The 9,576-nt window shown below is 40.8% G+C and overlaps 1 long non-coding RNA gene across 2 annotated transcripts in view; it reads right to left on the minus strand.

The window, feature by feature from the left end:
• LOC141963629 (uncharacterized) overlaps window positions 1–7,824 on the minus strand; it is a 150,325-nt gene extending 142,501 nt beyond the window's left edge. For both annotated transcript variants that reach the window (XR_012634187.1, XR_012634186.1), the window contains exon 1: window positions 7,670–7,824. This is a non-coding gene — a long non-coding RNA (uncharacterized LOC141963629). The remainder of the gene's footprint in view (window positions 1–7,669) is intronic.
• Between the last annotated feature and the right edge of the window lie 1,752 nt (window positions 7,825–9,576).

Consider the following 9,576-nt stretch of genomic DNA (forward strand, 5'->3'; position numbering starts at 1 on the left):
TCCTGGACACTAATAAAAAATCAAGACTTTTAAGGCGAAAACTGAAACAGTGTTGCAGTCATATTCCTCACATACACCAGAAACGGTGATCAGCTGCCTTTCTGGTGGAATTTCAGCTAGAGTTTAATTTGATAATGATGGTTAATACAACCCAACAGATAGGCACTGGCCCCCTTTCACAGGGAACTAAACCAAAGTATTCTGTTGGTGTCCAAGAAACAGACAAGCTTGGAACAGTTATACCACCATAAGAAATTATTCATCATCTGTCTTTAGAAATACTGTCTCTGTTTATGGAAAAATCCTTTCAATCCCATTCAGTGCAGTAGCTAACTTAATGAATCGAAGATACAGGGATGCAAACTGTTTTCACACACTTTTTTCAGGATCGGTCATGACCTTTCAACCACAGCAGGCAAAATGCACGTGTACAAAAGCAGGCATTGTATTCCATTTTATTGTCACATTTTATGCTCTAGAGCAATAGTAGTTTTGCATTTAATTTGAAGAAAATATATGAAGCCATCACTGCCTCCATGAACTGTTCTTCTCTAACATGCTGTCTCTGAATTCTATGTTTTCCATATTACTTTTCTCCTGTCTTAAACCAGTCTCTAAGCGAAGATGTTTAATTGCAAATGCAGATGCAGCTACACTAAGTTGGCATTTAAGGCTCTAGAAACAAGCAAAACACCAGGTTTGAAAATTTTACCAGTCTGGAACTGTTTGCAAAGTTTATGAAAAGCAGGTCAAAAAGATATACTGAAATTAAATACACAGAAATAATTGAAAGGCTACACTAAATGTATGCATCATGTACCACAAATCCAAGAAGACAGTATCAAATGGGTTTGCATTACATAAAGCTGGAAAAGGGGGTGGGTGGGGTGGGTGGGAGGGGTGGGGGTGGTGGAACTTCAGGAAAAACAGAAGAACAATGGCATAATTTAGCATATTTGTAGTTGGGTCAGATCCAGCTGATTGCTTTGGAAAGGATTCTGCTCAACGTGAAAGGTGAATGGAGGAAGGGAGATCAGGAAGGAGGCGGGTGTTTGTCATTGAAAAAAATAATTTGGGAGAATGCAATGAGTAGTGAATATATTATGTTGCAGTGAACACTCCAAATATTTGGAAAAGTACTACAGCAGTATCTTCATTCCCTTGATTGTTATTAAGTAGAAGGCAAACAAATGCTTCTTTGAAGAAACAGTTTGGAGCTCTGCCAGGAATGGTCACATCTAACACACATTATTTACGGCTGTACAAAGTGCAAGAATATTAGTCATTTAATGAATAGCTGGAGGATGTCTGTTACAAGACATGAAACGATCATAATTTGTTAAAGGTAAAGAAGGTTAAAAATGGGAATTTCTTCATTCAGAAACCTGATGTGAGTGCAGAACAGTCTCCACCTCGGGTCTACAGAAATGCATTTTCTAGCTTCTGCTAAAACAGCCATCACAGGCATCACTGATGGCCTTTTTAAATTCAAGACCTAACACTGTCTTCTCCTTATCATCTCTTACAAACCCCATCAATATCTTTGGTATCACAGATCACCCACATCTCACTAGAACTTCAGTTTGGTACACAGGTGTATACTCAGTGGGCTTCCTCCTGGCCCCTCTCAGAGCTCATACCTTCCGTGGTGTCCTCTCCCTCCTCCTCCCTTCATACACTGCGGACATTTTCCAAGGGGCTCTTCTCACCCGACCACTTTTCACATTTTCTGTTTTTACCCTTCCATTGACCTCATGTGGTCTCTTCTCAAGCAGGGACTGACAAACCCTCAAATATTCCTCTTTTGGATATCTTTACCCTGCCACCTTTCTCTCCTCTCATAGATCCTGCAATACCAAATTTAACAGTAGAATTACATGTTTACCCCACCTAACCACATTCCAACCATTGCCTTTATCTCCAAAAGGAATCTTTTACCCAACTAGAGATGAAGGTTTTGAGACAGAGCAGCCATAAGATATCTATTTTTTCCTTTATTTATACCTCACTTATTTTTATTTTTTTATCATTTATTCTGGTATTAGAAAATGTGTATTAAAGAAAAGGGAAAAAAGAGCTCTCTGAGAAGGAGAAACTGTTGGATTTGTATTCAAATTAAAGTTATGAAGAAATAATAGGGTTTTTGTTGTTGTTTAGAAGATACCTGAAATTTCCTGAAATATGGAGCTATTTATATATGGAATCTAATGACATGAAATGTTCTGTACCTCTGCCACCAAATTTTGTGAAGCAGCATGGGTTACAGGGCTTGTGCCTTGTTTTTGTTTTGTTTTTTTTTCAATTGTGTTTTTACATTATTTTTGCCTCTTTTAAAGCAGCTCCCCATTTTCCTAAAGAATGGATGTTTCCAGCCATCAGACTTTGCTACCTCTGTTGTAACAAACCAATCGTGCCTGGCTAACTACTTGCTCAATCTATTTATTCAGTTCCCAACACAGCCCAGCCCAGCACACTGTATCTGGCATCATGTATCATACATATTGTGCAAAAATTTCTCTCAAGCATAATCATGGCTCTTAAAACTCAAACTTTGCCACACAATGACAAGGTCTCCACATTACCAGAATTACATTCCCTCCTCCTCCACCCCCATCCAACTCCTCATCAGTCTCTAGCATGACTCAACCCAGTTGAAAAGCAGTAGGTTTACAAGTCATTTCATTTCTTTCAAGCGAGATATATCATATGGAGGAAATAAATAAAATGCTTTACAAAAGTTATTTTCAGTGCCTGGTCCCTGGTGGATAATAGGCACTGAATAAACCTCATAAGCTGCTTCTAACTGGGAATATTTCTACCTTAGTTTTGGCTTAACCATTGTTATATTCCCATTTTGAAGCCCACTCTACGATGGTGGCAGAACCATGCCCTGTAGCACATCAGCATTTCCTTCTAACTCTTTAAGCTGACAGATGTATTTTGGAACTATTCCTGTTGTTACAATTACTGCCTTATCTCCAAGACTGAGGGCAGGGAAAAAACTGCCTTTGCACAAATGCATTTTTCCGAAGGTCCTGTGCTGAGGGTCATCTTTTACTTGCCAAAACCCCGGACTTCAGCTAGACTCTGAGGTTTTCAACACATTTTTAACAATTTCACTTCCAAATAGTGGGCAGCTTATTGGCTAGCCATGAGATGTTTAACTATATATGCTTTTCTTTGTCTCCTTCTCACTGGTCTATTGCTAGTGTGGTAAGCTGTGTTAACATTTATACAAAACAAAAGGGGAAAAAAAGAAAATGACTGTCATGTATCATCCTGAGGAAAATGAAGTTAAAGTATCTTATTTTCAGTAGTCATGAGGGATTGAAGCCAGAAGCAAACATTTATCTGGATGTTGCAGAAACTGATACATCATTATGATTGCAGCTTCTTTTTTTTTTTTTCTATCGTGTTAAAATTTTGAGGATGAATTATGTCAAGTTTTGAGTATCCCCTGCTAGCTGTTACGTGCCCTTACTTCTAGTCAAATTACTTGAACTGATAGCTGTCAGCGCTGTGCAGAATTAAAAGCCCTCTTAGAAAAGCATCCCCAAACCTATAAAAATAACTGCAAAAGAATCAAATGGGGCAGGTGTGAAAAAAGAGCAATGAGGGCTAACAGAGGAGAGATGGTTCATTGAACTGAAAGGGGCCAGGTAGTAGCTGAAATTTCAGTATTATAAATAGGACATTATGTAGCTGAACTAAAAATAGGAGTTTTATTTTTACTTAATGTTCCTCACTGCTGGCTGCTGACCTAGAGAAAGAGGACTCAGAAAGGAGAATTAAACAATTCCCCACAACCATGCAAAACAAAACCACTAGCCTGACTCTGGTGCCTATTTGTAAACTAAGAAGAATACAACTTTTAAAACCAATTTCAAAAGATGTCTAATTGACAGAACTCCCTAATGTTGCTGTGAATAGAATGTAATAGATTACAATTTCTGCAGAAAACCAACTGCAATTACAAATTCCCTGTCTACATACTTGCTTATAACAGAAAATCACTAGTGTATCTAATCTGATTCCTTCACGCACTTTATATGTATGCAACTGTTGTCCTACGCTGTAAGCAGTCTCTGCTCAACAGTAATAATATATTATCATTCCAGTACTCGGTTTCAAGTCAAGATTGAGGGGCCCAGCACAGGTTTGGAGGAAAATGTTATGTCAACCTGCCACCCGCCAACTGTCTCGGGGCAGTATCTTGTGTTCTCCCCTTTCCTTTGGACCGTTTTACACTTAAACTGAGAATCCTAATTTAGCTATGGTAAAACGGCATCTTATATGGCCAGCTGCTAAGGTGGCATTCATACTCTGTTTCATTTTAAAAAAATATTGAACTACCACAAGTCTCAGCCACCAAACTTAGGTTCAGTTTCAAGCCCACACATCTAATCCTCAGGACAAAAGAGACTTGAAACCATGGTTTTGGTTCTGCTTACAAAGATGAGGAATCTGAAAATAAAACCAGATCTGAATCTGACCTTAAGTTCACAGATGTTTTCGGACCCATCACTAGCTAAAATCTAAGTGTCTCGGTAGACTTGAGGTTTCCCCAGGCTATTTTTGACTATATCTGCTAAATATTGGATCTTTGTAATGTACCATAGACCCCGAGGGGCTGTGCTGAAGCATTTATTCATCACCACTTTCACAGGAAGCTGAAATGAAGATGAGAATATGATGATTTAACTTTGGAGAGTATGCCATCATTACTTAAATGAGTTTACGGCAACAACAAAAACAACTTGCATTACTTTCATTGCTGGTCAAGTTGAAATAAAAATATTTATTGTAAGGAATTATTATCACTATTTAAGGAAAAATACTTAGCATCTGTATGCAAATCTACTAGCCACGCTTTCTCTTGGGCTGAAAAATGATAAATTCCTTACTTGCTGTATTTGTACACCATTTGCATCCTTCATTAGTATTAGCAATATGATTTGTTTGGGAATGGCAAGACTCAGAACATAATTCTGCACTTAGCTTAAATAATTCTAAAATGCAGGTTATCACAGAGGCAGATGATAATTCAAAACTTCTTGGTGCTGCTAAGCTATTTTAGCTTCTCTCACTGTCAAAGCCAAGTCAAACACGTCTAAATTAAAAAGCCTATTTGCAGTATCTCAAAAGGCAACGGAAAGATTAATGTATTTTGTTTTCTCTCTTGATTTTAGGTAATATTTTTTCCCTTTTCATAGGCTGAATCAAAACCCCAAATTAAAGTAAACGCTATCACTAAGGCTGCACTGTTGTTTTACTGCTATGTTTCAACACAGCAGGCTGCCTCAGAGGCAAACAAGAGCCATACACCTTCCATATTTGAAAATTTGGCTAAATTTGCCATTTCCTTTCTTTCACTGTTGTAGTAATCTTTATACGTTTATACATACATATATATATACATACACACACAACACCGCTTCAAATGTAGCTTTAAATGCTACTAATAATTTCAACAAACCTACACTTCTGCCCTCACTTTTCCCTCTTCCCCTTCCCTAATAAGTCACATAAACCAGACAATAATTGCTGTGCAACCTCTGGAACCCTCTTAGCTGCAAAAGGAAGGCAACACAACTAAGGAAAGGATGTACCAGAGACCAAGGTTCATATGACCTGCGCTTCCCAGGCAGGACCTACAACTCTTAAGCACCATTTTTGGTGTAAGAATGTGAGGAAACTTCAACTTAGCAACACCACAATACACTAAAACCAGCCTGTTGATCTATAACTACAAACAATGCAAGCCCCATCAAGCCACAAATAAAAATCCCCATGAATAATGTCCAAGTTCCTCCCCAGATATTCAACCTATTTAAACAGAGATATTTTCATACAGACAAGGTTCCCTGTCTGCCATTCTGCTCAAAGGGAAAATTCTCCCTTCACGTGCAGGTACAGTCTTTCTGCTTCCTCAGGATAACCTATAGTCCACACCTTCTGTCTGCAGTATGTTCTAACACACGGTAAGACCTAATAAACATTACATCTCCAGTGAGTATTGAACACCAGAATTGGTTTCCACTTGATGCACCACTCCCTGCAATAATATGCAACTTCTCAACCAGGAGATATAGTTCAACTATGTCATTTTTCCCCTCACCTTGAACACAGCCCCAAGCATAAAACAAAAGCCCTTGTACACAAGCCTAGCGCAGAAAAATTCAAGGGAGAATGTTTTGCTCTTGTTATAACTAGAAGATGATTTAAGAGTTTCCATTTTGAATACCAAGAAGCTCCAGAGGAAAGTTTCAGGTTTCCTTGTTGCTACCCCTCTTTAGCCTTCATGCTATCTATTCTTGGCCATCCTGCAAAACAGAACCAACAACAGCACAGCTGCGTCAAGAGTAAGGGCTAACTGGCTTTCTGAAGAAACTTCTAGTATTTAAACCTTTTCCTCACACCAAATATACAATAGTAACTCCAACCAGCCTCTTCTATTTTCCTCATTAAAATAAACAAACTCTCTTATCACTAGAAAATATCTGAAACCCCACTCTCCCTAGTTGCCATCTGCTAGCTGTGTGACAGTGAACAGTGACCAGGTTTTGGAGCGTTTGCTGTCGCATACCACACACTTGTATATCCACCTAAATGAAGCCACTGTGGACCAATTATGAAAGATCTATTATTCCATTTGGAGTTACTCACTTGGGGATCTGACTTTTTGATTTGTTTTCCTCTGAGGTTTTTTGGAAGTACTAGTGGGATAAAGTTTAAATTAAATTGGGACCATCAGCATCCCAAATTCAACTATTCAGTAGCACACATTTAATATTGATTTAATATGATTATGTGGGCTGCTTGTAACCACAGCTGTCTAACAGCACTTATACACAAAGTACTTTTATACATTCATTACCAGTAATGTTAGAATATGAAGCAAGCCAAAATACAGCAAAATAATCCACACAAATATTTAGCTCTGAAAGCTACAGAAAAGTGTAAGAAGTAAAAGCTGGAATTTTCATTTCACAAAGACAGTTCAGGTGGATTGTTTCATGAATCACCTAAAATCTAGGGTGCCACTGGATAAATAATTACAGTATTACAGAATATACAAAGCAACTGACAAACCAGCCGCTATGCTACTGACAAAATGAAGTGCAACAATGCCAGTTGTCTTTGAGGATGACCTTCTATTTCTGGCTGCTTCCACAGCCAGGTGCATCAGCCAGTTCAAATATCCTGCTGAACTTTGGAAAAACAGGTATGCCTGTATTAGGGCACATCACTGCTGTTTCTAAAATAGCTATTACAGCTATAACTACAAATCCAGAGGAGTGGAAAAGAGTGAGGTGTAGTCTTCTAATCCTACTAACCACCACAGAGAGGATTATTGACAATATTAGCACCGTTCCCTGCTGTGATTTGTGAGCACATGCAAGACCCAGTGCTAGGGCCCTGCTCAAAGCTGACCACAGCAAAGTCCAGCCAAGTTTGCTTATTTCAACAGTGCTGAGTACATTGACTTAATTTAAAAAAAAAAAAAAAAAAAAAAAAGTGGGTGATAAATAAAGTCGGATTGTGCAAGAGAATGTGTCATCAACAAGTGATCGATAGCATCCCTAGAGTATTTCAGGACATGGGGGCCGTCTGTGAGAACTTTTTGCCCGAAGGACCCGCTGAGGGAAGAGGGTCAGCGTTACTCTACCTGAGGCAGAAACGGACCTCACAGCCTCCAGGGGCGATGGCAACCACGCCAGCAGCCAGCTCGTCCGAGGGCTGCGGCCGTTCCTCGGCACAGCACCCAGCACCTGGGCCCGGCCAGGCTGCGACGGCGGCCAGCGGCCAGGGGAGGCGGGCGGGGGCCAGCGCCCCCCCAGGGCCCCTCCAAGATGGCGGGAGCCCCGCCCGCGCGCGGCGGGGAGGCCGCTGGGCGGCGCTGGCGGGGCCGCGGGGCCGCCGCAGGAGGCCGGGCCGGGCCGAGCGGAGCCCAGCCCCGCCGGGCCGGGCCGCGGAGCCCGGGGACGTGCCCGGGCGGCGAAGGGAGCCGGCGCTGCCGGCCGAGGCGGCGAGCGAACAGCGCCGAGCACTGGCGGCTGGCCCTGAGGCGGCCCCGGGAGGCAGCGGAGGCCGCCCCGTGGCCCTCAGCACCGGCCGCCGGGGCCGCTCGGGGAGCGGCAGCCGCCGGGGACACGGCCGGTGGCTGCTTGCGTGGCAGCCCGCAGCTCTGCGAGAGCTCGGGGAAAATACCTAAAACCCCCCAATTTTCTTCCTTGCAGCTGTAACCGAAGGTTTTCCCAGTGGCGTCGCCTTATGCAGCGGGCCGCCTGGAAGGAACGGCAATCATTGCTCGGGTTCGAAGTGCAAAACATCACTTTGGAAATAACTGCCTGACTTTAAAAAAAAAGAACGCAGTGATACAACTGTGGGGAATAACCATTCCAGCCTAGCGCTGGAGCAGAAATTAGCTTAATGTTTCACATATTTACTTAGAGTCAAAATAGTCTAGCCCAGGGGTGCTGGCAGCAAAGGTCAAGAACAGTTTTTAATCAAAGGTTTTGTAAAAATACAGTGTTGCCATTAGACCACCGATTTCATGCTAACAAAATGCATGGTCTGTAACTTGTTCTTTCAACACCCTAATGTTGGGGATGAGATGGTCCTATCTGGGTCGCTGTAATGTAACTTTGTTACACACATCTATATTTAAGGCATTTGATGTTTTTTCCCAAAACAAATCACCAGATTCTATGGCTGATGTCTGTACTGGGAGTGAGTTTTGTCAAGCCATCCATAAGATCTTTTCCAGGTAATGAATGCCCCAAAAGATCTTTCTGTACAGTTACCTTTTTGAAATGTTGCTTCTTTTATCTAGGGGTCTACATAAAAAATAATAAGTCTCACTGGTAAAAGCAATAGCTCCGTATCAATGTTCCCAGCCTTTAAAATGTCACTAATAATTCAAAACAATAATTTTAAAGCATGATAGTTCACAAGAACCATTTTTAGGCTAAATATATATTTTGTTCCCATTAAGACATCTTTTGGCGCACAGCAGTTTTAATTGGTTTGGGGAACCTGATGTGAACATGGTATTCACTTAAAAGTTTTTATTAGTAGACCTTCATTTTCTGCAAAGCAGGTTCTGTTGACTGGCAGCATGGTTACCAGTGAGCCTCAGTTACACCAAATACTTCTTTACCTTGAGTGATGCAAACACCTCTACAAAAGAGGACAAACTATTAACTTCATCAGGTTCCTCCTGTTACACCAAGCAGAGTTAGAACTAGCAAATTACAAGTGAAAGGCTCTGCTAAATAAACAGAGAATCTAATGGGACCACTAAGATCTGCTACGATACTGCATTTTAGTGAATGTTAATAAAATTGAATATGTAAACTTAAGTCTACAGCCCTGAAATCCGTTATATTGTTCAGGTAGAGAATCCCTTTGCTTAAGCACAAGTGTTAATAATTCATTTTTAATTAAACGGTCAGATTCCGGTATCAATAGTTTTCCTGTTGTTCATGTCATTTTAGGTATTCCACAGAAATGTGTTTTAATTTCTATCAGAAATATTTTCTATTAGATGTCATGCATTCATTTAAGGCACAG

This window comes from Athene noctua, chromosome 9 (assembly GCF_965140245.1).
Source record: "Athene noctua chromosome 9, bAthNoc1.hap1.1, whole genome shotgun sequence".
NCBI classification, from domain to species: domain Eukaryota; kingdom Metazoa; phylum Chordata; class Aves; order Strigiformes; family Strigidae; genus Athene; species Athene noctua.